The sequence below is a fragment of the Eubalaena glacialis genome, chromosome 1 (genome assembly GCF_028564815.1).
Source record: "Eubalaena glacialis isolate mEubGla1 chromosome 1, mEubGla1.1.hap2.+ XY, whole genome shotgun sequence".
NCBI classification, from domain to species: Eukaryota; Metazoa; Chordata; class Mammalia; order Artiodactyla; family Balaenidae; genus Eubalaena; species Eubalaena glacialis.
Window position 1 is genome coordinate 167,317,522 of NC_083716.1, and position 7,105 is coordinate 167,324,626.

The window sequence follows — 7,105 nt, forward strand, 5'->3', positions numbered from 1 at the left end:
AATCAGGGCTTCCCTGGTGGCGCAGTGGTTGAGAATCTGCCTGCCAATGCAGAGAACATGGGTTCGAGCCCTGGTCTGGGAGGATCCCACATGTCGCAGAGCAACTGGGCCCGTGAGCCACAACTACTGAGCCTGCGCGTCTGGAGCCTGTGCTCTGCAACAAGAGAGGCCGCGACAGTGAGAGGCCCGCGCACCGCGATGAAGAGTGGCCCCCGCTCGCCACAACTAAAGAAAGCCCTCGCACAGAAACGAAGACCCAACACAGCCAAAAATAATAAATAAATAAATTAATTAATTAAAAAAAAAAATCAAGTACTATATTTCATCTCTCAACCTGACAAAGATCAAAAGTGGGCCTATTGGCAAGACCGTGGGAGAAAAGGCACTCATATATTTCTGGTGGGAATTGCCCTCCAACTTTTATGGAAGGCAATTTGGCAATATCAGTATTACAAATGCATGTACCTTTTTTTTTTCATAAATTTAAAATTTTTTAAATTTATTTATTTATTTTTGGCTGTGTTGGGTCTTCGTTTCTGTGTGAGGGCTTTCTCTAGTTGCGGCAAGCGGGGGCCACTCTTCATCGCGGTGCGCGGGCCTCTTACTATCGCGGCCTCTCTTGTTGCGGAGCACAGGCTCCAGACGCGCAGGCTCAGTAGTTGTGGCTCACGGGCCCAGTTGCTCTACGGCATGTGGGATCTTCCCAGACCAGGGCTCGAACCCGTGTCCCCTGCATTGGCAGGCGGATTCTCAACCACTGCACCACCAGGGAAGCCCTGCATGTACCTTTTGATACAGCAAGCTACTTCCAGGAATTTATCTTACAGATAAACTGGCATTCACAGGCAAAGTTGCATTTGTACAAGATTATTCACTGTAACATTATTTGGAATAATAATGGTTAGAAGCAACTTAAATCTTCATCAGAAAGGTACCAGTTAAATAAATTCTGATTCATCCAAAAAGTGGAAGGCTATAAAAATCACTAAATAATAGCAGAGATTTTATGTCTAATTAGGGAACTATCTTCAAGATATACTGCAAGTGAAAAATGTTAGGTACACAATATATGTACATATTGCCATATGTGTTATAGAAAGAAATATATATATATATTTATATATATATAATTTTTTCTAAATGTATAAAATGCCTTAGGAAAACTGATAACCTTGGTTGCTCTCAGAGACCTGGGGTGGGGGGGTGCAGGGATAGGGGATGAAGGGCATATAGATTCACTATATACTCTTTTGTATCTTTTGAGTTTTGAATTATAGGGATGTGTTACTTGTTCAATAAGTAAAAGTGTAAAAGTCTTTGGAGATGTTAAGTTAGATGACTAATTTGTAGGAGACCTAAGATAGGACTTTGTCAATAAAGAGGCACACAATAAATATTTACTTGAATGGGTGGTTTTTTTCTGAACAGTAGGATGGGACTTACAGAGCGGAGGGGGCCATCACATGACTGAAGGGTCTCAGAATTCATGTGAAGGGATTCCCAGGCTCAGAAATCCACTCCCTACCCTGTGTGGCACGAAGAGAAGGCCCCCATAGGCAAGTATGTCTCAGCCCTTTAAGCCAAAGGACCAAGTGAACATTTTCTCCATAAAGTCACCCCCATTCCCCACCTCCCACCTAGAGCACATTTAATGGGGAAACAGCAGGAAAATACTAAATGAAATCAAAAGAGAAAACAAAGCACTAAAACTAATCCAGACTAAAGAAAAAAATTACAGCAATGTCTATGAATTTCCAGCTCTAGTTTTCCCTCTAACAGGAAAGGCAGGGAGGGCCTTGGGCAGGAGGGGAGGGATGCCATCAACAGAGCAGATACAGTCAAACACTGGCCCACAAAAGCCTTGTGACGGGCTTCCCTGGTGGCACAGTAGTTGAGAATCTGCCTGCCAATGCAGGGGACACGGGTTCGAGCCCTGGTCTGGGAAGATCCCACATGCCGCGGAGCAACTAGGCCTGTGAGCCACAACTACTGAGCCTGCGCATCTGGAGCCTGTACTCCGCAACAAGAGAGGCCGCGATAGTGAGAGGCCCGCGCACCACGATGAATAGTGGCCCCCGCTTGCTGCAACTAGAGAAAGCCCTCACACAGAAACGAAGACCCAACACAACCATAAATAAATAAATAAATTTTTTTAAAAAGCCTGGTGGCTGGCAACCCCACAAGACGTCTCTTTCCCATGGCCAGTCTGGCCACAGTTAGAACTTCTTTCAGAATCTTTGGTACCTGGAACTCTCTAACACATGGAAGGACCACTCATCCCTGTGATGTATAACCTATTACTGGCATCTGCTGCTCAGAGAGTAATGCTGCTCTTGGGCTGTTTGCTTACCCCAGTGTGTGATACAGATTCCCAGTAGGACTTTTCAGATGCTTGATGGTCATGTCAAGCACCTGGACAATAATAAAGATTAGGCCAACAGTGGATCAGTAGCAGCTTCCAATCATTTCTCTGCCATTTAATAATATTTAACAACTAATTTGCCTCTCTTTATCTCTTTTTATGGCCTTTTCCCACCTATAAAATGGGCTAACTACATTTTTACCTTTTTGGAGTTGGGGAAGTTTGGGGGTTGCAGAAATAGGTGTTTTCATTTATCTACTCAAGTGTGCTTCTATAAACAAGTCACTATTTTTTTTTTAATTCTTCCGTATTTCCACAGATTTTTTTTTTTTAACTTTGGGTTTATTTATTTATTTATTTATTTATTTATTTATTTATTTATTTATGGCTGTGTTGGGTCTTCATTTCTGTGCGAGGGCTTTCCCCAGTTGCGGCAAGCGGGGGCCACTCTTCATTGTGGTGCGCGGGCCTCTCACTATCGCGGCCTCTCTTGCTGCGGAGCACAGGCTCCAGACGCGCAGGCTCAGCAATTGTGGCTCACGGGCCCAGTTGCTCCATGGCATGTGGGATCCTCCCAGACCAGGGCCCGAACCTGTGTCCGCTGCATTGGCAGGCAGATTCTCAACCACTGCGCCACCAGGGAAGCCCCAACAAGTCACTATTATCGTCTTCTAATGAAGACTATCTGCCTCTTTGCTCTAACACCTACCACTAAAACTTCAAGGCCCAAAGCAAGAGAAAGTATACTCTTCACTGTTTACCTCATCATCAAGGTCGACTCACTCCAGATCTATGCCTCTATGCCATCCTGCACACAGAGCCAAGACTTGTTTTTTTGCTGGGGAAATCCCCCATCTGCAAAGGTGTGTGTCTGTGTGACAATTCAGAAGATCCCTACACACATCTCAATTATTCATGGATTCTTTGTTTCGGGTCTGACAAGTAGAGAGAGAAAACAGAGCAAGTTAACCGCTAAAGAATACCAGGAATTAAAAATGTGCCTGGAGGAGAGGAAAAGCCCAGTGTTTTGGAGAGAGAGGGGAGAGGAAGGCATGCTACTTCTTAAAAACAGACAAAGGAAGCTGGTGAGCCCAGGCAGGCACTGGAAGCCCAGAGACATCTTTCAAACAGGGGACAGGGCCTCTCGCAGGGGGCTTCCCTCTAAAACACCCTCTCACGTGAAAGTCACCAGCCTCCTGGTTAGCTTTCTTGCTGATCATGCCTGGGGATTAGATGCAGTATGTAACTAATATTAAAAGAAAAAGAAGTAAAATACAAACATGAGATACAGACTACAAAGCTGCAAGTGCTTGAAGAGGATAAAATAATGGCTCCTCACACACAAATTAAAAGAAGAAAGTACGATGAAAGTGTTGTATAATCTTAAAATATTATTAATGTCTTTAGTGTTATATTGTCCTTTCATTTCAAAAAGACAGAAAGCTCTCTGGCAACCTCAGCATCCTGAGAAGCCATTTTACTAGGCTTTTAGCGTTACGAAGCATAATCCCAAATACTTTGGTCCTAGCATGAACTACTCTCTCCCTGCAGTTAACTAGACTAATGCCTCTCTTAAAATGAGGTTTACAAGCCCATTTAAAGGGTAATAACATATTGCTTTCCTTGGATGAGACTTTCATCCTAATGGAGGCTCTAGTATATCCCCAAAGTAAATAATCCGACCCACCTCACTGCGTGCAAAACAGGGCTGGACTTTCAGTGACTAATATAAGACAGAGCAAGGAAGCCCCACCCCCTGAGAGGGCTACCCCGTGGAGTACACGTGCACCAAGGGAGTCAGGATTGGGACTCTGGGCCTCCTATTCCTGTGGAAGGAGATGGTGGCAGAGCGGGGAGGAACGTGCTAGAAGGGGCCACCCAGGAGGAAAACCATGGTGGCCTCATTTTTCCTTCTCCCCCTCCTCTACGGATGTTTCTACAGTAAAACAGTTGTTTGTCTCATTAGAGGTCGTGCTGTCTTTTACATATCCTCATTTATAGTCATGTTATTAACTTATACATATTTTCCACGTTGGGGTAAAAGGAACAACAAAAGTTAGCCTACTACCTATTACTCCATGAGGCTCATGTTCAATGTGTAGGGTTGGGAGGAGAATAGATGATGCCCTGTGGATTCTAATCAATTCTTCTGTTTCCTCGGTTATTTCTCTTTCACCACCACCTCCTAAACACCATCACTTCCGTCACCTTAGATCAGAGTTTTCCTACTTGGGTTTCAAGAGCACGACCTCTAAGAGTTGTTATTCAGAGCCGTGTGAACAAAGGTTTCATAATGAAAACAACTCTGAAAATGTGGCCTACTAACTCCCCCTATGGAGGTTCACAACATGTGTCTACTCTTGAAGGCTTTGCATATGGATGAGGTGAAAAGGAAAGTTATTTGATATGACATCATGGTTCAATAAAGCAGCATGTGCTCAGAAGAAGTCTTCCTCGCTTGGGCATGCATTATGTTCTAGCCCCATCACTTGGGCTGTCCTCAGTACAGACTCTCCTAAGAGGTGGCTGCCCTTTGATGTCCTCCTTGCCATCTGCAACCTGTAGAAGCAGAGGGTAATCAGCAAGATCTGGGTGACAGTCACATGTCTAGCTTTTATGCTACAGCCATTCTAAACAGTAGCCACAAGCCACATGAAGCTGTTTATATTTATATTTAAATTATTTTAATTAAAATTAAAAATTCAGTTCCTCAGTTGCATCAGCCACATTTCATGTGCTCACATCACATGTGGCTTGTGGCTACCCTTTTGGTCGGAGCAGATACAGAAATTTCTACTGAACCTTGCTGCTCTAACCCTTGTCAATCATCAAAGCAATCCTCTTAGCCTTCTTCTCACCTCACCTTCTACATCCCCCATGAGACTGTGAGATTCTCTGAAAACAAGGAAGGGGTTGTGTTACCTCTGAAACCCGGCTCCTAGTCCAGGGCACTGCAGGGAAGGCCACTCACAAAATATTTGCCTGTGACATGGATGATCCCTTCTCTTTGCTCCCATAGCATGTACCTACCTTGGTCAATGCTATAGCATACTTTTTCCCCCAAAAAAATTTGTATTGGTTTTTACTGATTTTAAAAACAATACAGAAAAACTGAGAAAAGATAGTAAAAATCAACAGGTAATACTCTCACCTACAGACAACCACTCAACATTTTGGAGTATTCTCATTCATTTATTTAACAAATAGATATTTTTATTTACTGAGGTATAATTTGCATGCAGTAAAATTCACCATTGTCGTGTGATGTATGTATGATGCATGATGAATGTAACCACCACTACAATCAAGATACAGAACGTTTCTATCAACCCCCAAAAGTCCCCTCCTGCTTCTTTATGATGAAACCTCTCTCCTCACCCCCTCCTCTGGCAGTCACTGGTCTGATTTCTGTTCTGTAATTTTGACTTTTCAAGAATGTCATATAAATAGACTTGTATAAGCGGCTTTTTTAGTCTCCTTTCATTTAGCACAATGCTTCTGAGATTCACCCATGTTGTTGCAAATATCTGTTCATTTCTTTTTATTGCTAAGTAGTATTCTCTTCTATGGATATACCACCGTTTATCCATTTTACAGTTGATGGACTTTGGCGTTGTTTCTAACTCTGGGCAATTATAGAATGGAGCTGTTATAAACATTTGCACACAGGTTTTTATGTGTACATATGTTTTCATTTCTCTTAGGAAAATTCCTAGGAATTAGATTGTTAGTCATGTTGTAAGTATATGTTTAATTTTATACGAAATACCAGACTTCCAAAGTGGCTTTACCAATTTGCATTCCCATCAGCCATGTATGAGAGTTCTAGTTGCTCTGCATCTTCACCAGCATGTTGTATTTTCCAATTTTTTTAGTTGAACCATTCTAATATTAATACATATGTGGTGTAGCTCATTGTGGTTTTAATTTGCATTTCCCTAATAGTTAATGATGTTGAGCAACTTTTTATGTGCTTACACATTGTCAGTATCTCTATTTGTGGAGTTTCTGTTTAAATATTTTTCCCATTTTTAAATTGGGTTGTTCTCTTTGTATTGAGTTGTAAGAGTTCTTTATATATTCTAGATGCCAGTACTTGTCAGAAATATGTTCTACCAATATTTTCTCCCAGTTTGGGGCTGGTCTTCATTTCCTTAACAATGTCTTTTGAAGAGTGGAAGTTTTTAATTGTGTTGAAGAACAAAGAGACATTTCTAAGCACCTGCCTTTTGCTGAACTTTGATAGCACTGGAGATACAATAATGCCTAAGCTTACAATTGTACTTTTTCTCTTTAACAAAGCAGGCATCTCTTGGTTTATAGCCTGCTTTTTCACTGTCTTATCATGAATATTTTTCACATCGTTAAATATTATTCAAAAACACAATTTGTAATGTGTACATAGTACTCTCATGGCTATATCTTAATTTATTTAACTATCCTTCTCTATTTGGGGGTGTTTATGTGGATTCCAATCAATACTAAAAAGAAAATAAAAGAGAGAGAGAAATATATGATTACCATCCCTTGCAGAAATCTCTGTGCACATCCCCAATTTTACTTTCTTAGTATAGATGCTTAAAATTGCAAAGACTAAGACAAAGGCATCACACTTTGTTTTATAATTGCCTCCTCAGAAAAACAACTGACGTCTTGAAGCAAAGATCTTGTCTTGCCCTCGTTGTCATTCGAGTATATGACAAAACCTGTCACATTGTAGGTGCACCATACAAACTTGATGGA